Source organism: Tursiops truncatus, chromosome 12 (assembly GCF_011762595.2).
Source record: "Tursiops truncatus isolate mTurTru1 chromosome 12, mTurTru1.mat.Y, whole genome shotgun sequence".
NCBI classification, from domain to species: domain Eukaryota; kingdom Metazoa; phylum Chordata; class Mammalia; order Artiodactyla; family Delphinidae; genus Tursiops; species Tursiops truncatus.
Genome location: NC_047045.1, coordinates 70,200,950 through 70,220,581, shown reverse-complemented (window position 1 = coordinate 70,220,581; position 19,632 = coordinate 70,200,950). Strand labels below are relative to the sequence as shown.

The 19,632-nt window shown below is 38.0% G+C and overlaps 1 long non-coding RNA gene across 1 annotated transcript; it reads left to right on the top strand.

Annotated features, from left to right (window-relative positions):
• Positions 1-5,777: 5,777 nt before the first annotated feature.
• Positions 5,778-19,541, top strand: LOC141276038 (uncharacterized). The gene is made up of 3 exons (XR_012324900.1): positions 5,778-5,959; positions 18,328-18,465; positions 19,341-19,541. It is a non-coding gene; the product is annotated as an uncharacterized lncRNA (long non-coding RNA).
• The last annotated feature ends 91 nt before the right edge of the window (positions 19,542-19,632 follow it).

Here is a 19,632-nt window from a genome sequence, read left to right as displayed (position 1 = left end):
TTGTAAATATGATGTGTTCTTCATCTTAAAATAAACAGAAACTTCCATATGTGCTTCACTGCCCTCCTTCCTTCTCTCTATCTCATCATATCTCTTCATGGCAAGCCTCTTGAAAGAATAGTTTACCCTCATTTTGTATTAATTACTTCATGTCTCATTCACTAGCCATCTTGAGCAATTTACTTTTCCTTACAACAATGGCAGAGAAACCATTCTCAGCAAAGACTTTTTAAAAAAATTAATTAATTAATTAAATTTTTTTGGCTGCGTCGTGTCTTAGTTGTGGCACTCGGGATCTTCATTGGGTCATGCGGGATCTTTCGTTGCTATGCAGCCTCTTTGTTGTGGTGCGCAGGCTCCAAGGTGCGTGGGCTTTGCAGTTGTGGTGCGTGGGCTCTGTAGTTGCGGCACACGGGCTCTCTCATTGAGGCGCACAAGCTCAGTAGTTGTGTCACACGTGGGCTTAATTGCCCCGTGGCATGTGGGATCTTAGTTCCTCAACCAGGGATCGAACCCACTGCCCCTGCACTGGAAGGCTGATTCTTTACCACAGGACCACCAGGGACGTCTCATCAGCAAAGACTTTTTAATTACCAATTCCACTAGGGTATTTTTCTGTCCTTATCTTACTTGCACTCTGTGACATTTGGAACTCTTGTTTCCCATATCTTCCTTTAACTATTTCCTCTTACTTTTCCTTTAGTTTATTGTGGCTGCTCTTAACTGGACTTCTCAAGGGCATAGACTATATCTTCTTTGTCTTCCCACTACCAAGCTCCTGCATCACGTAGAGCAGACACACAAGTATTTGTCAAATGAATGAATAAATGATCTTTCCCAGTGTCAGGGCTCTTCTCTAATACCGGGGCACCCCAGAGCTTCATCCTTGAAGCTGGCCCTTTCTCCACTCATTCTAACCATTTAACTGGATAATTACATTCACTTTTCACCTTCAGGCACTCTGGATTTGGTGACTTTCAAATCTAAACCTCCTTTAAACTCTATAGTGATTGACCTAATTGTCTTTCAGTTAACATCTCCTGGATGGCCTGCAAGTACCACAGTTCAACATGGACGAAGCTGTCCTCATCTTTCCTTTCAAAATAACTTCTTTATATCTATATGAATATCGATCAGTTGTTAGCAGCATAGACGCTGTGACCAGATTACCTCTTTTCCCATTTAGTTTCTTCCTGAGTGGAGAGTGCTTTGATTCCTTTAGTTTTCAAAGAGAAACATTCATGAGACAAATCTTTTTCTTACTAATAGACTGCTTTTTATAGCATAACCTATATGGGTCTCTGAATCTTTTCTATGCTCTGTCAAATCCTAAAATTTCGTTTTGGATTATTCTGTTTTCGGATGGACCAGAGCCTGAAGGGATCAGTGGGATAAGAGTGTGTGTGTGTGTGTGTGTGTGTGTGTGTGTGTGTGTACATCATTAAGTGAAAAACTTTGAGAAGAAAGGAGAGAAAAAATTCCATTTTGCCACACATATAATAAAATGTAAAAGCATCTTTTAAAATATCTTTCTATTTATCTAGATACAGATAGCTATTAAGCATCAAAAAGTTTGATCTTATCAAGCACAAATGTAATGTTTATGTTACAGTCACATTGCTAGCTCCTGACAATTGACATTTACTAAATAATTTCATTTTTTAAAGCATATTCAGCTACATGTCATCAGCCCATCTGCTTGTCTACAATTGCCTCAGATACTGATTATAAATAACCACTGGTTTAATACTAATAAACCTAAAGTTTTTCCCGCTTATATATTTAAGTAAAAAGCCAGTTTGTTCACAATTTGTAGATTAAATATCCTCCTGTCATTTTTCCCCTGAGGTGATCTCCTAGTAGCCACTGTTCGTATCCATGTCCTTGTGATTTGGAGCTGCTCATGTCTGCTTCTTCCCACAATGAGAGTGATCTCTCTTCTCCATTCCTAGGCCTGTTAGTGCTCTTAAATACACGTCCTGCCCCCCCGACACAGAGCCAAACTACTTTGAAAGGTTAGTATTTATTTTCTACCTCATTACTCTTCTAATGGCTTACTTTTCTTCTAGTTATTAATCAGCAGACACACATCCTAAGAGATGTGTGTTTTTGCCATCTTATTGAAAAAGACTCCCAAATTCTCTTTAGGATTTGCCAATCCCAAACCGTATGATATTATAATTTAACTAAATCTTTAAGGCATTCAAAATCAAATCTTCACTGGTCAGGGATTGAAATGATATTCCTTTTGCAGAATCAGACAATTAAATTTACTTTATTACTTTACATTTTTCAGAAATCCAGAAAAATGCTACCTAACATTGCTTTTTAAAATCATATGAGATTCTCAGAAATCTATCATTCTTGATTTTGAGACACTAAGTTCGTAATATTGTCCAGAGTTTCCTTCATGTGTTATCTTTAGCTTAGATAGCAATAAAAGAATCATACCTAGACAGTGAGCAGAAAAGTTATCTTGACATTATTAATATTTTCCCGCTGAAGATGTGGCATGTATTACATTTGGGAACTTATATGTAATTATACTACTGAAAACTTTTTTCCTTAAACCATAATAATTTATTTTATATTTATCCTCAGTAAGGCCAAAGTTCAAAATAAATATAGTTCTTTAAAGTATGACCTTTGTTTTTAATAACGGATCACTTTACTATGAAGAAAGACAGCTAATGTGGTTCAGGCATCTCAAAAGAATTTTCTAGAAGTTACAAAGTAAGATAAATAAAATAAACAAAGGTAAGCCAGAGGGTAATAAGACTAGAGAAAAATGGTGATTAATTTATGGAAATTAGGTGGAAATTAGATGGAAAGAATGAAATGGAAGAGAAAAAAATTCTTATGCATGATGGGCAATGAGCAGAAGAGCAATGAAAAAGAATAGTTTCTGCTTCAATTCATCTAGAAAAAGTTTATACAGGGGCATTATTCCAATGATTTCAAGTTTTCTGCTTCAGAATAATATGAGACTTTGATGTTATTGCCCATCATGCATAATAAATTTTTTCTCTTTCATTTTATCCTTTCCATCTAATTTCCATAAATTAATCACCATTTTTCTCTAATCTTCTTACCCTCTGGCCTACCTTCTTTTATTTATCTTAGTTTTAAACTAAATTAAAATACAAAAGTACAAGATGAACTAAAAGTTTATCCACCAAAGTGAAATTTTGTCATAACAAAAATTGGATAGACTTGAGAGGCAACCAAAAGACATGTCTTACCTCTATAAATTTGGACGTTAAATTCCTCCTACTTGATTATCTACATTGTTCTACTAATTAATACATATTTTTTCCTAAATTGACATTGTTTAAATTGACTTCCGAAGGATATGAAATTCAATATTTATTTTAAAATAGAATTTTTTCTATTTCCTAGATTACATCAACCTCTTTAATGTTTAAGTATTAATTTTTTTAAGTTTAGAAATATACTTTCAAGGAAAGTGTAGATTGATTTTTAAAGTGGGCCCCTAAATCTCTGCTTAAATTATTTTGAATTGTTTTGGTAAACTAACATCCTCAAGTCTCAGTAATATATTTTCTGTCTCTATTAACTTAATGTCACCTGAACTGTAGCATCTTTTATGTGGTAGCAAATAAAATCAAAGCCTTGCAAATATCTTATAAAAGACATAAGGCCTTTGGAGTCAAAAAGCTTTGGGTTCAAATATTGGCTCAGCCACTTAGAATGTACTTAACCACTTGAGCTTCAGGATCTTAAACAGCAAAATGTGATCATAATTTCTAGTTAAGAAAATTAAGGAGATTTTATTAGGTGATGTAACTGAAGTTTGAAGCTTAGTGACCACCACAAGGCAGCTCCTATTAAACGGCCAATTCTATTATTATTACCAAATTATTTGAGAAAATCCAAGTATTTCTGAGGCAATTAGACTTTTCCCCAAATATTTTACTTTTTTATTCAGATATTTCACTTATCTAAGCAGTGAGATGCATTGTAGGCTGTTCCATATAAGCAAATACTAACACTGTGAAATTTCTTTTTGCCTAAAATAGTTTTGTTTTGCACATTTCTTCTTGCAGAAAAGTGTCACACTTTCAATTTCCCAGGTACAAATTGTCAAACGGGTCCTATCTATAAGAGAACTGTTTTCTGAAGCTAGTGAATACAAGGGAAGTTAGCAAAATTTCCCCCATTTTACCTTCTTTCTTACCGTTACTTAGCAACCAGCTAATACTTTTGAAAAATCTCCTTTGAATACTAAATTACCATGAGATTTGTGTCTATTACTAAATGGAAGATCAAATATGCAGTCACAATTTCCCTAAAGGGCACAGTTGAAACCTAGTTAGTATTTTTTCGTTGCTGCTAAGAGACCAATGTTTTGCCCTTGCTGTTTAGGAATACCATTATGTGCTGTTACTTAGGCATAATAAATTCACAGTAATGTCTCTGAGACTGAGATTGTAAATGGGAATGTGTCATGTAGCCAACCCCTTCTCTTTAATACTTAATATGAGCCAGTCCTCCAGAAGCATTCCTTATTTGGTTCGAGAACACACACATAAAGTGTGATATGAATAAAGTACATTCTGGTTTGCCTAAGATGGATCTTGTTTACACTGTTGTTAGCACTGTTAATTATTTTAACACCTCTTTCCATTCTCAAAATTGACCTGCTTTGGACAATACATTTCACGGTTACCCTAGATTTGTAAATTTTGAGGGCAGTCCAGAAGAGATTAATGGAAATAATTAGAGGCATAGGAAATAGTCTCTAGGAAGAAATAACTAAAGGAATTGGGTTTATTTATTTGTAAGAAAAGAGAAAACTTACGGAGATTACACTCTTCGAGGAGAAAATATAGAAGGCGATAACTCTAAGAGGAAACAAAAGCCTCTGTTTTCTTTCCCACCCAGGGCTGCATAGAATTAAAATTCTCAACTCGGAGATATGCTGTGTAGAAAGCAGAGGTTAGGAAGATACTGTACGCACTGGATTGTACCCCAGTAAAGGTTATTTTTTCTTATTTTGAATATTCTTTAAAGAACAAGTAGAATACAAACATATGCTGTGGTTTAGCAATTCTGCTTCTAGTTATGTACCCCAGAGAAACTTGTGCATGTACATCAGGATGTATATACCAGGCTCTTAGTAGCTCCACTGTCTATAATTGGACCACACTGAAAATAATGATTCTCTCCATTAACAACAAAATGTATAAAATGTGAATATTCAAACAATGAAATATACTGTACATAAACAAAATTAATTGAACTTCCATGCCCCAATATGAATGTATTTCAAAAACATAATGTTGAGCAAAAGACTTAAGTTACAGAAGAGTGTATGCAGTATGGTTTCATTTACACAAAATTCAAAAAATAGGTGAAACAATTTTTTAGTGTGAGTGTCCCCAAAAGCAGATCCTAAATCAAGGATTCAAGCTCGAATATTAGGTTGAAATGTATGAAACTAGTGATATTCATTTTTTGACCTGCAAAAATGGCAACTATGGGTCAATCCAATAGTTTATTTGGGAAGGAAAGAAAAATAGCAGTAGAAGTGGAGAAATAAATAGACAAGAAGTGGAAGCAGACAATATGTGGTGTTTTTCAAGCCAGCTACCACTATGGATGACTAGAGCGTAGTCCCATTAGGGAACTCAAGGGAGCCAGTGAAAAAACACCAGAATTAACTTATTTTAGGGGCAAAACTAAGATATTTATGCACCTTTTCCTGTTAATTTTTGTTGGGGAACTGCTCCAGGGTTTGCCGAGATGCCACACAGCATTGCTGTCTACCTCGGACATCTCTAGTTTGATGGGATCAGATGGGACCTATGTTACAAAAGGCATTGTCACTTGTACCATATGCTGGAACTGCTGCAGAGACCTTTTTTGTTCTGGCTCAACTGCAACTGGTAATCTTCCAAGTTACCCAGTGAATGGGTTGAGGCAACATTCTCGTGTGGTATGTATTCTCCAAAATTCAAAGAGGCTTACGAAAGTCTGTGCCGCCTTCTTAGTTGTAGGAGTTGCAAGGTGCAATTCTTTACTTCCAAGGGGATATGCTGGCATATCTCAGACTACTGAATCTGAAAACACTCTTTTGGCATTGCAGACCTCTGAATCTTTGAAAGAATTATTTCCAACCCTCTGGTGTGCCTTTTGCCTTGCAAAGGCATCCAGAGTGTTACAACTTTTTGATCCTCAGTTCCAATTATTTTACTATCAGATACAGTGGGGTTCTGAGAAAAGTCCAGATGACTGAGGTACCCTTGAACTATGCTGTGCTCGAGATCGGGAGAGTTATCATAGTTCCGGGAAGGCTGTGATGTATTCTGCCATCATCCATCATGATCCATATGATTTTTTCAAAGGCCAGATTAGTGAATTAAATGGAGATATGATGGAGTCGTGTCCCTGCATCCTTTACATTTTTGAGGGAGACACTAATCTCTCCCATTCATCCAGGATAAGAGTCTGGCTTGGGCTTCCCTGGTGGCACGGTGGTTGAGAGTCCGCCTGCCGATGCAGGGGACGCGGGTTCGTGCCCCGGTCCGGGAGGATCCCGCATGCCGCGGAGCGGCTGGGCCCGTGAGCCATGGCCGCTGAGCCTGCGCGTCTGGAGCCTGTGCTCCGCAACGGGAGAGGCCACAGCAGTGAGAGGCCCGCGTACCGCAAAAAAAAAAAAAAAAAAGAAAAGAAAAAGAAAAATAGAAGAGTCTGTCTTGCCTGAAGTGAAGGCATTCAAGGACATACATAATTTTCTACGAACTTTTATACAATTATGATTTTACTCCACTTATTAGTTAAGTTTCTCCAGAGAAACAGAAGCAATAGGATATATATAGAGAGAGGAGGAGATTTATTATAAGGAATTGGCTTACATAATTATGGAGGTTGAGAAGTCCCACAATCTACCATCTGCAAGCTGGAGACCCAGGAATGACAGTGGTGTGATTTAGCCTGAGTTTGAAGACCTGAGAACAAGGACCACGAGGGCAGGAGGTTTATGTCTCAGCTCAAGCATCCAGGCAGGAAGGAGAGAATTCCTCCTTCCTCCACTTTTGTTCTGTTCAGGCCCTCCCTCTACGGGATGATACCGCGCATACTGGGGAGGGCAATCTACTTTACTGATTCCACTAATTCAAATGCTAATCTCATCTGGAAACACCATCACAGACACACCCAGAAATAATGTTTAATCTGGGCACCCCGTGGTTAGTCAAGTTGACACATAAAATTAACTATGGCACTCCACAGTTACGGAGCCAATTTAAGTTTAACCAGTTCTACCAGTTACTAAGTACATCCCTTCCAATTATACACTCAAGGACTGGGGAAATGACCACGGATGATTTCATGGACCCATTGGACTCATTGTGAAATGGACATGGACCAGGACTCCAATTGTCAACAGATCTCTGAATGCCACCTTTCTGATTGGATATCCATGATATTTTTGCTTCCTGACAGTTTCAAGTCAGATCCAATAGCTAAGAGCTCTTAAAAGATATAGGTATTTTCTTTTCTGCAGTGTACTTGTGTATGGCCCTTTGGTGGAAGGATTTGGAAATCACTATGTAAGTACTTGCTGAGGCACTGAAAAGTCCTTCCTTGAGGGGACATGTCTCCCCTTCAACTGATGATATATCCACTTCCCTTCTGATGTCAATGGCCTGCCTGCCACCTGCCATTTTCTCTTCCAGATTCTTATTTTTCTCACTGACAATGAAAAGCTCAGTCCCAAAGCAGTGTCTTCCACCATTAGCCCTGGCTTCAAAGAAGAGCTGCCACAGAAATTCTCAAATACTGATGCTTCCCTTAGTAGTGCATTCCTTATTGCTTTAGTAAAAGGATATCCTCTGGGCACCCCCAAGGAGCGTGGTCAGCTGGTGGCTTCTCTTACCCTATATTCTAAATATTTAGTCTAGCCTGCTCACCCCGTTAAGTTCTCTGATCCCTTCCTCAATACTCTCTCTGCCAAAGCAATTTTGACATTCACATCATTCACTATGTACCATTTTTTCCCCAACTTTGAAGGAGCCATTCCAACAATGTACTGGGACTGACCTCTTGAGACCTTGCTAAATATGGTACATCCTGAATCACAGGAGAGGGCCTTCAAATTAATAAGCCAATACTATATCCAGCTTATATTCCACCCCCTCATTTTCAGGCATATCCTCTCAATTTCTGCCTGTATGTATTAGGCCATGTAGCACATTTGATAAATTGTTTCCTCTCATATAAGAATAGTTCATTTCCTATCATGAAATGATAGGGCTTGAGACTTAACCCTAGTAATTGCTAGGGGATATGAGTGGGATACTAGTAACCTCTGCCACACTATAATATGGATGTGTATGTAGGAAATAAAACTATAAAGAGAAATAAGGAAATGATTATCACCAAATGAAAGTGTTCAATGTTCTTTAATAGATAGGAATTATTTAACTAGTTCTAAGACTAGTCTGGATTTGCACAGGTAGTTTTCTCCTTGGCATCTCAAACTGCTGAAACATTAATATGTTTTAAAGATTAATGGGAAGAACCTAAGGGCAGGACAGGAATAAAGATGCAGACGTAGAGAGTGGACTTGAGGACACGGGGAGGGGGAAGGGTAAGCTGGGATGAAGTGAGAGTGGCATGGACATATATACACTACCAGATGTGAAATAGATAGCTAGTGGGAAGCAGCCACATAGCACAGGGAGATCAGCTCCGTGCTTTGTGACCACCTAGAGGGGTGGGATAGGGAGGGTGGGAGGGAGACGCAAGAGGGAGGAGATATGGGGATATATGTATATGTATAGCTGATTCACTTTGTTATAAAGCAGAAACTAACACACCATTGTAAAGCAATTATACTCCAATAAAGATGTTAAAAAAAAAAGGTTAATGGGGACATATTATTGGATATCCAATTTACTAGTGAACATATGCCAGCTAGGTGATCTGTGTAACTTAGCTAAGAAATAAAGCAATCTGACTTTTAAGCCCTTGCATTTTAAACATAGACTTCACTTTCCTATTCTTATGGCCCATGTATTCCTGAATTCTGAAAATATCAGCCTTAAAATGCATATTATTGACAGTTCTTTCCTTCCTCTGCCATCACAACCCTTATTACGAAGGGAAAATTAATAAGCTAGATTTGCCAAGGAGTTTTGCCTGTGTGAACTAACTGTTCTGTATTTTAATGAAAATGTAACATTCTAGATTTATGTTATATTTTTGCAAGCAACCAAATTCTTAACAATGGTAATGACGATAATGATGATGATATTTGCATAGGGTTTATTACCTGCCAAGCATTGTTCTAAGCCCTTTCCTGTATATGATATCTCATTTGATTTCCTCATCAACCCAGTGAAGCAGGTTCATTTTTATTCTCATTTTATTAGTGAAGAAAGTGAGACAGAGTTTGGGAACTTAAATAAGATTGCATAGCCAGGGATCATAAGCATAAGAAAACAAGTTGAATCAGCTTATGCCTAAAAAGTGAGGGCTTCCCTGGTGGCGCAGTGGTTGAGAGTCCGCCTGCCGATGCAGGGGACGCGGGTTCGTGACCCGGTCCGGGAAGATCCCACATGCCGCGGAGCGGCTGGGCCCGAGAGCCATGGCCGCTGAGCCTGCGCGTCCGGAGCCTGTGCTCCGCAATGGGAGGGGCCACAGCAGTGAGAGGCCCGCGTACCGCAAAAAAAAAAAAAAAAAAAAAAAAAGTGACTAGGTAGGTACATATAACCAAAGCACAGAAGGCAGGGGAAGTGTTGACCTCAGGAAAAAGTGGATTTACAGCCTTGAATACTGAGATGATTCTGTCTCTTGTCTTTGTTTCTCTTAGTGCGTTAGCTCCATTCTCTCGGACTAATTGTCCTCATGAGGCTAGAAGCTTTGATACAAGTAGCTCTCAGTTTTAGTCTTAGAGTCTGATATTTAAAGAACTTTCCTTTTCCACTTGGGGAAGAAATCTTATTGGACCAGCTTAGATCATGTGCCCATTCCTTCAATCAATACCCTGCACCTGTTTTCGTAATAAAGCTTTATTGGAGCACAACCATGCTCATTATCTCTACATATTGACCATGGCTGTGTTTGTGCTACAAGTTGAATAGCTGCGACAGAAACCATATAGCCCATGAAGCCTAAAATATTTACTATCTGGCCCTTTACAGAAGAAGTCTGCTGACCTCTGCCTTGGGGCAATCCCTGTGGCGAATTAATCATAGCCCTTCATATTGTTGCCACTTCATTTGAACTGTGTGCTTGGTTGTTACTACACATGTTTGAGTTTGCCCTTCAAAACATCTTCAAAAAGATTACAGTATGACCCAGTCTAGAATCTGAAAACTTCTTGTGTACAAAATAGGCAAGGAATCAGCAAAATGTAAATTTTATACTATTGAAACGAGTATTTATCATTAGTGGAAAGATCACAATTCCCTATTTTCATGCAAAGCAACATCCAAGTGCTTTATGGAACCTGATGAGGATTGCCACAAGTAGGTGAAGCAGAGTTGTTTTGTTACCAAGATACATGCAAAAGGCTTGTTTATCACATGCCAGGTGATGCAACTAAAGGCAAGAGAGATGCCACACCCCTTCAAATAATTATACAATATTTAGAACAGGTACAGGCTGATGTGAACAACTATCACTAAGGTATCAAACTTCAAATTTCAAAAACTACCTACTGCTTTAAACAAAAGATGGGCATGTGATTCAGGTGAGAGAAAACAATGCAACTATAAGTTCAGTGAAAAAAGAAAGTATCAGCATCAAAGTTTGTAGGCTGGATATCAGTGGCTTGTAAAGACATCTCAGAGACAAGAGTGGAACCCTTAAGATGATTCCAATCGTGTGAAGTTTCCAGAACAGGCAAATCCATAGAGACAGAAGTTGAATAGGAATTGCCAGAAGATGGAGGAAGAGGGAAATTGATTATGAATACGTATGAGGTTTCTTTTTGGATTGATGAAAAGTTCTGGACTTAAGATTTTGGTGATGCTCACACAACATAATGAATACATTATTATCAATCACGGATTGGGTATGTTCCGGCGGATGTATCATTGACATGAGGTTACCACATAGTTAGTCCTTCTGGAAAGGGAGTGAGAATGAAAAGCATGGAAATAAGAGGAAGTGTGTCTCTCAGATAATCCTTCATGTTTTAGGAATCTAGATCTATAGGTGAAAACAAATGAATGGAAACTTTAAAAATTGGTTTTATAAGAACTTCAGTTTGCTCGTATATGAAACAAAGAGGCTGGAACATGGAGGTCCAGACGGCTCTTAAAAATCTGCAGTTCCCAATATAACAGTTCTTTGAATTTTCTAACTAGGGGCAATGTGGTAAACTAACACATTAGTTTTTATATTAAACTGACTGAATATTAAAGCCATTAATCTGGTGAAACAAATTATGTTTTCATTTATTCTATGGAGGAATTTCTAAATTGAATTATAGAATCAATTGCTACTCCACCTGGGACATACATACTTAATTAAACCACAGAATTTTTTTTTCTGATGAATTTAGTGGCGGGGCAGTGACTATGTCAGAGCTGGACGTTTATTGAAAATTAAAGACTGGAAAATTGATCCTTCCCTCAAAGTGATAATAAATCACACTTTCTAAAAAGAATGTCACTGCATCCCAAAGATATTTACTTTAAAAAGCAATCTCGTGTACCTAACCTAATACTTCAAAAACTTTGATAACTAAATGAGATTATTAAACGTATCTTAGCCTTGCCATGATTAATACTGTTAGTCTGATAAGCTTGTGGGTGATGCACTCACATACTCACTGAAGGAGGCAATGAGCAAAGTATAACAGTTTGCAATTTACTCATTTCTGCTGTTAGGAAATAGCATAAATGAACTCATCTTCATATTGAACTAAGGTACGTGAAATGCCTCACCTCTTGATTTTAATAAGTTTGATATTCTCTCTATGGACATGAAACACCCAAAATATTTTCTTTTCTCTTTTCTTTTCCCTTTCTTCCTTATAGAACTACTATAACATGCTTGTCTCTTTATCCATTATTTTTTATGACAAATTGTAAAATGTGGAACATATGAGTTAAAGCGCATGATTTCTCTAAAATGTAACCAAGGCAAAAATACATGTTTGTTATATAATTATCTGAGAAAAATGATTTTTGGGATCCTTATCCTTTGCTCCTCTAAAATGACTTTACCTTAAACATGTTTTGAGGTTTTCTGCCTCTGCTTTTGTGGATGCATTTCTCTGACTTGGGATATCCGTGTCCCCTCACCTTCATCTCTTGTTTATTGTCTCTCCCACGTTCTGCTTCCAGGGTCCTTTATGACCTTTATGCTTCCAAGGACCAAACCATCCAGGTCCTTCGTGCTTCAATCCTGTTCTGACCTTTATGATTCCTGTTTCTAGTTGTCAGTCATTGCTCTGTGACAAGTAATTTAGTATCTTTATATTGAAAAAAATGAATATCTGTGATGTAACTCAACTTTTCATGTGTATTTATCTCTAACAACAGCACCAGAAACTCCTTGAGGGCAAGGATCACATCTTATATTTGTGAGGTCCAAGTCACCTAATCCAATGCTGTCTACTTCAACATTATTTTTATATTGATTGTCTGATGTGAATTAGTTGCCTCTTTTGGCAGGATTTGAAAAAATCTGAAAAGGTCTTTTTTCCTATCCACCACTGCAAAGTGCAAATCAGTACCTTTGTGTATGCTGAAGGGAAAAAATTCTGCTCTTCTAGATTTTTAGGAACCAGGTTTATGTGTGTTTTCCTTTGAAAAGCAGGGGTTCAAAACTCAGATGACTTAAATGTGCAATATAAGCTGGTATAATAGTTTACTTGCTTTTTTTCTGGTACATTCTGCAAGTTCTTTTTTGTGCAGTGGCCTAGAGACTAGAGCCTCCCTCCATCTGGTAATATTTATAAATTGAAGTGAAATGTGCTCAGTCGGGTTCAGTAAACTGTTTCCCTCATCATAGCCTTCTCTGGCCTCCTTTTAAGGAAGGAAGCAGTAGAATTTTTGTTTCCTGTTTCACTCATCTCTCAGAGTTCCCAGAGCTACAGAACGGCTGTGAAGTTTCCTGTGAAGTTCTTGCAGAACTAGGTCTTAGCAGAGGGAGCGGCAGCCGCCACATGGCAGACCCCTACAGCCAGGCAATCTCATCACAGCGCATGTGTATAAAGCCTAGGCTACTGTTCTACATTTAGTTAGATACATCTGTATTTGTCCAGGCTGTTATGTATAATCTGCTTATAGCTGTAATTTTGCTAAGGATCTGTGTTAATGAGTAAAAATATTGAGATTTACTAAACTGTGTCTATACAGTTGTCATTAATTTTTTCTAATTAATTTTTATTGGGGTATGGTTGCTTTACAAGGTTGTGTTAGCCTCCACTGCACAAAAAAGGGAAACCTCCATACACATACAGATACCCCCTCCCTTTTGGACTTCCCTCATTTAGGTTACCACAGTGCACTAGGTGCGTCCCCTGTGCTACACAGCATGTTCCCATCAGTTGTCCGTTTTATACATAGTATCAATAATGTCTATGTGTCAGTCCCAGCCTCCCAATTCTTCCCACCCCACCCCTTTTCCCCTTGGTGTCCATACATTTGTTCTCTAGGTCTGTGTCTCTATTTCTTCTTTGCAACTAAGATCATCTAAACCATTTTTCTAGATTCCACGTATATGTATTATAGTATACGATATTTGCTTTTCTGTTTCTGACTTACATCACTCTGTATGACACTCTCTAGGTCCTTCCACGTCTCTACAAATGACACAATTTCATTCCTTTTTATGGCTGAGTAATATTCCATTGTATATATGTACCACATCTACTTTATCCATTCCACTGTCAATGGACATTTATGTTGCTTCCATGACCCGGCTATTGTAAATAGTGCTGCTATGAATATTGAGGTGCATGTGTTTTTATGAATTATGGTTTTCTCAGGGTATATGCCCAGTAGTGGGATTCCTGGGTCATATGGTAGTTGTATTTTTAGTTTTTTAAGGAGCCTCCACACTGTTCTCCATAGTGGCTGTGTCACTTTACATTGCCACCAACAGTGTATTAGGGTTCCCTTTTCTTGTCATTAATTTTTTTTTACATTTTTTTTCTTGTCCCCTTCCCCTCCCTCCTTCTTACACAAACTTTGCACTGTGGTACTGTGTCTATGACAATATTATGTGGCAGACTGTCTGGTCTGCCTTTATTTTTGTTCTTGTTTTTTTGGCTACTTTTTAAAATTGAAGTGAAGTTATAGTTGATATACATATTATATAAGTTACAGGTGTACAATATAGTGATTCACAATTTTTAAAGGTTATACTGCATTTATAGTTGTTAGAAAATATGGCTATATTTCCCATGTGTACAATATATCCTTGTAGCTTGCTTTATACCTAATAGTTTGTACCGCTTAAACCCCTACCTCTATATTGTCCCCCACTTCCCTTTCTCCATTGGTAACCACTAATTTCCTCTCTATATCTGTGAGTCTGCTTCTTTTTTGTTATATTCACTAGTTTGTTGTGTTTTTTAGATTCCACATATATGTGATATCATATGTTATTTGTATTTCTCTGTCTGACTTATTTCACTTAGCACAAGGCCCTCGAAGTCCATCCATGTTGCTACAAATGGCAAAAATCTCATTCTTTTCTATGGCTGAATAGTATTCCACTGTGTGTGTGTGTGTGTGTGTGTGTGTGTGTGTGTGTGTGTGTGTATAAACATCTTCTTTATCCATTCATCTGTTGATGGACACTTAGGTTGTCTCTATATCTTGGCAATTATAAATAATGCCATTATGAACATTGGAGTGCATGTATCTTTTCGAATTAGTGTTTTTTTTTTTTCGGATATATATTCAGGAGCGGAATTGCTGGATCATATGGTAGCTCTATTTTTAGGTTTTTGAGAAACCACCATACTGTTTTCCAACTTACATTCTCACCAACAGTGTACGAGAGTTCCCTTTTCTCCATACCCTCGCCAATACAAGATACTTGTGTTCTTTTTGATGATAACCATTCTGACAGGTGTGGGGTAATATCTCATTGTGGTTTCGATTTGCATTTCCCTGATGATTAGCAATGTTGAGCATCTTTTCATGTGTCTGTTGGCCATCTGCATTTCCTCTTTAGAAAAATGACTGTTCAGTTCTTCTGCCCATTTTTTAATTAGGTTGTTTGTTTTTTTAAACTTTTGGAATCAGGGCTTTAGCTTGTATATACCTTTGTGGGAACTGGGAGTATTTCCCTCTGGGAGAAGGAAGTAGTGACATATGTCACCCCTGGGCACTCTCAGCCCCCATGGCTTTCTACAGATTTACCCTGTGGCACTAGGCTTACCAAGGAGCAGGTATTTTATGGGAAGGAAAAAGCACCCAGAGGAAAAGGCTTTGCAAGCAGAGCATCTGCTATGTTTCAGCCCCCACTGATCCCTCTAGCCCAGTGCTTCCGTGCAGTATCTTAGCTGCACAACCATATGCTGAGTCCCTGGCTAGAGAGACATTCCTGGGTAGAGTTCCTGGCTCTGTCGTTTATTAGCTGTATGACCTGAGGCAAATCAGTTAATGTTTCAGAAACTTTCATCCTTCTTCTGTAAAATGGAGATCATAACTATGTCATGGAAATATGGAGAGGGTTAAATAAGGTATGTTAGACACCCAGCGCAGTGCCTACCTCATGGTAGATGGGCGCTCAATAAATGAGAAGTTATTATTATTATTATATATTGCTAATAAAAAGTATTCAAAACTTAGAGGTAAGATGCAAGATTGACTACATGTCGGGCAGTCTGGAGCAGTGTCCACCAGATGCATTCAAGAATTATTCAGCTTTTTATGAGATTCTTCATGTCTTGATTTATGTTACTGTTTACCATTGATTAGGGCCCTACTCCCAAAGTTATATATTAAATTTTGTAAATGTTTATCTGTTAAAGACGCAAGTGATTTCTGTGTGGTAGAATAGATAAACCCAAAAGTCACATTTTTATTGCCTCGTGGGAAATTAATCAATTTTGTGTTTAACCTAGTAAACTTCTAGCAGTCTTTCAGTGTCTATATACATTGCATCTTGAATTCTTTTTGAACCATCTTTACCATCCTGCTGGTTCCCTCCTTAATTTGCAAGAGATTCATTCTGGAAAATTATACTTGGACAATGTCCATAATGCATGCTTGGACAAGTATATATCTTTTAAAAAGTGGCTTGTTCCATTGATTAAAATACGAGGACACCCCCTCCTTCTAACTTACTTCTGCATTTCCAGGGAGCTCCTGAGGTCCTAGTAAGAACTAGAGATTTGGGGAAGGCCCAGAGCACTTACTCAGATCCTGCTTTATCCTTTCTTTCCTCTTGAAGGCCGATGGGGTTTCACCTCAGGCTTCTCCTTTATAGCTCCCACCAATGCTTACTTTCCTCTCCGGGATCCTGGTCTTTGTCCAGCTGATGATGTAGTAAAGGAATGTCTTCTAAACAACTTTCTGCCTTCCTTCCTCTCCCAATCTTAGAAATAGGCACCCTAAATGGTTTCATGTTTAAAGTACTTTTATTCTTAATGCAAACACATACAATGGTGAGGAAAAATAAGCAAAGGGTCAATTACAGTGTTCTCAAATTCTTAAAAAGTACTTTCAGCTTTGCCTCCTGGCCTGCCTCCCCACTAACAATTGCCCACCTCCTCCACTTTAGTCTCCATTCTCCATTTAAGGATAAATAAGTCAGCTCTGCTTCCAGCTAACCTCCTTCCTTTTTCTCAAACTCTTTGAAAGTTCCCTTGGGAGTTTCAGATCTTCCCTTCCAGCCATGACTCTTTTATTCCCAAGGGTTGAATTATCAGGCCCTCTACCCTCCTTGAGAAAGGTGTTAATGAGCCTGGCATTCAAGTTACCCCAGACCTAGGAGGATCTTTTTACCACTGAAGGACGCTCTAAGCTGGTGTCTCTAACCTCAAGGTCTGGGCACCTCGCTTGGCCCACTACTTTCCCTAGGAAAAGTCAGCTGAGGTCATCGCCTAACAGAACCCAGGCTCGACTGACCTGTTGCGTAGAGGTTTCCAACTGAGAAGTGTAGGGAGGTGGGTTTTACAATGCGGATAGTGGGAAGGGATGTGTGAGGGAGGGATGTTTGAGGGGAGGGGCAGAGTCAATGTCATTGGAAAAGGCATACATTTCATTGTAATTTTATACTTGGAGCATTTCTAACAATTAATATTTTGATCATATAAATTACAGAGAAATATGCATGACAAAACTGGCTGTTGCTGATGCACTGAAAATGCAGTACTTCCCTGACTGTGTGGGGTGGGAAGTCGAATTATTGGAATCTCCTGGAGATAGAAGTTTTTTTTTTTTTTTTTTTTTTTTTGCGGTACGCGGGCCTCTCAGTGTTGTGGCCTTTCCCGTTGCGGAGCACAGGCTCCGGACGCGCAGGCTCAGCGGCCATGGCCCACAGGCCCAGCCGCTCCGCGGCATGTGGGATCTTCCCGGACCGGGGCATGAACCCGTGTGCCCTGCATCGGCAGGCGGACTCTCAACCACTGCGCCACCAGGGAAGCCCCAAGAAGATTTTTTTTTTTTTTAAGAAGATTTTTATATATACCAAAAAGGGACATGGATTTTTTAACTAGTTGAGAAATGTTGTGGGATTTTTGAACAAAGCCTTGGTATAGCTCAAACCCTTCTATTGCTCCAGATCCTCAAAGGGATTTCAAGTAGCCTAACCTACAATTTTCCAAGCCAGAAAAAAGTCAGTTGCAATATGCAAACATCTCTAAGCTGTATTCAAATTCTCCCTGGAATGTTTTGTCTGGTTTTGCTTTTATTATTATTTTTTAAGCTATGAAATTGGAAATAGTATATGTGACACATTTAACTCAGTATGTTCTGACAAGTAATAAACTAATACTTATAATGGTTCCTAAACTACTTGGTTGAAATATGTTTTACATCAGTGAGTGTGTGAATACATACACAATATTATAAGAAAAGACATGATAACTCACTGACTAGTGAAAGATTGCTTCAGAAATCATAAATTACCAGAGGTCCAAGTAAGAGCTTTCCCGGGTTGGCGGGGGGGGGGGGCTTTGAAAGAATTTGCATTTGAATTGCATCCTGAAACTCTAAATTTGAACTTATCACCCATTCTTTAAGATACATTGTAGTTATATATAAGATAGCACTATAGAAATGAAATTCAATGACAACAAATTAGTTTGGTCTTTTAAAAATTATTATCAGAGTTATGTTACTCTGCTGGGCTAATTCTTGTTCTAAATTCATCTTGTCATTATAGCATCAAGAATCTGACCCCAAATGGATTTCATAACTAATCTCTTTTAATAAATATCCCGAGTCATTGAAATGTAAAAGAAATCTTACATGGAGAACTCAACAAGAAAAACGAGTTGGGAATAACACAGCTTAATAATTGGTAAATTTTTTCACCTTGCCTTCTTAAATTTGTGTTACTACTGCCAACAAAATAGTCATATTAAGGCATAAAAATGACCATTTTCTAGAACCTGAGGTCAAATCCACTTTAGATACCAAGATATTTATGTCTTTACAGATCTCATTGATCAGTTTAGACTGCCACTTATGATCCTTCTATTCCATCATTCCTAAGCATGAATTTAGTCACAGGAAGTATTTACAGAAAGTTCATTTCTTTATTAAGAATTAATGGAGAATAACTTATTTAAATATGCTGGGATTTAAATGCATTCTGTAAATGATTTACTTATCAGAAATCAAATATTATGTTATATTATCTTATCTTTAACTATAAGATGAATGGGTGTCTTTTAGCATCTGGCTCTGCCCCTTCCTTGCTGTGGGCTGTTTACTGGACCTTGCTTGCTTGTTTTCTCGCATATAAAAATAGGGATAACAATTGCAGTTATCTCATAGGATTGGTGAGAGAATTAAATGAGATAATATGAATATGAAAACCATGTATCTGGCACATAAAAAGGGCTCCATAACTATTATAACTATCATAGTTAATAAATTAAAATGATTGACAGTCAAAGTATGATTGAGACTTTAAAATATGTATTTTTATATTTTGGTATTTCTCTCTTTCCAATTGCATTTTACTTGGGGCGCAATGTAGCCGTCACATTCGTACTATATTTAAATCCATGCATGCCATAAAATAAGCTGTTATAAATTTTATTTACGGGCTTAAAAGGGTGCTTCCAACTGTTAAAATTATGCAACTTCTTTACGAGGAGAGAGGAGAAAAGGAAATAATGTCTATTGAAAAATATATTGTTTTCTTTTTTGTCATTGTTTCATCTACAGAATGGGCAGTATTCCCTTTGGAAGAGCTGATGGGAATAATGCCATTTGGAAAGTACACAACACAGCCGCATGGCAGAACACAAGAAAGTTCTGAACTGTCAGCTTCCAGGGTCCTTGCATGGCCAAATGACTCTTATTTTCCTAAAATTAAGAATATTTTGTAGCAGCAATTTGAATAAACGGACTCACTTGTCACTGTGATTTAATGTCTGCTTTGCTACTGAATCAGCCGTATTTGGCCAGCCCTGCTGTCTTCACATTTTTCTTTGTGTTTATCCCTAAGCTTAGCAAC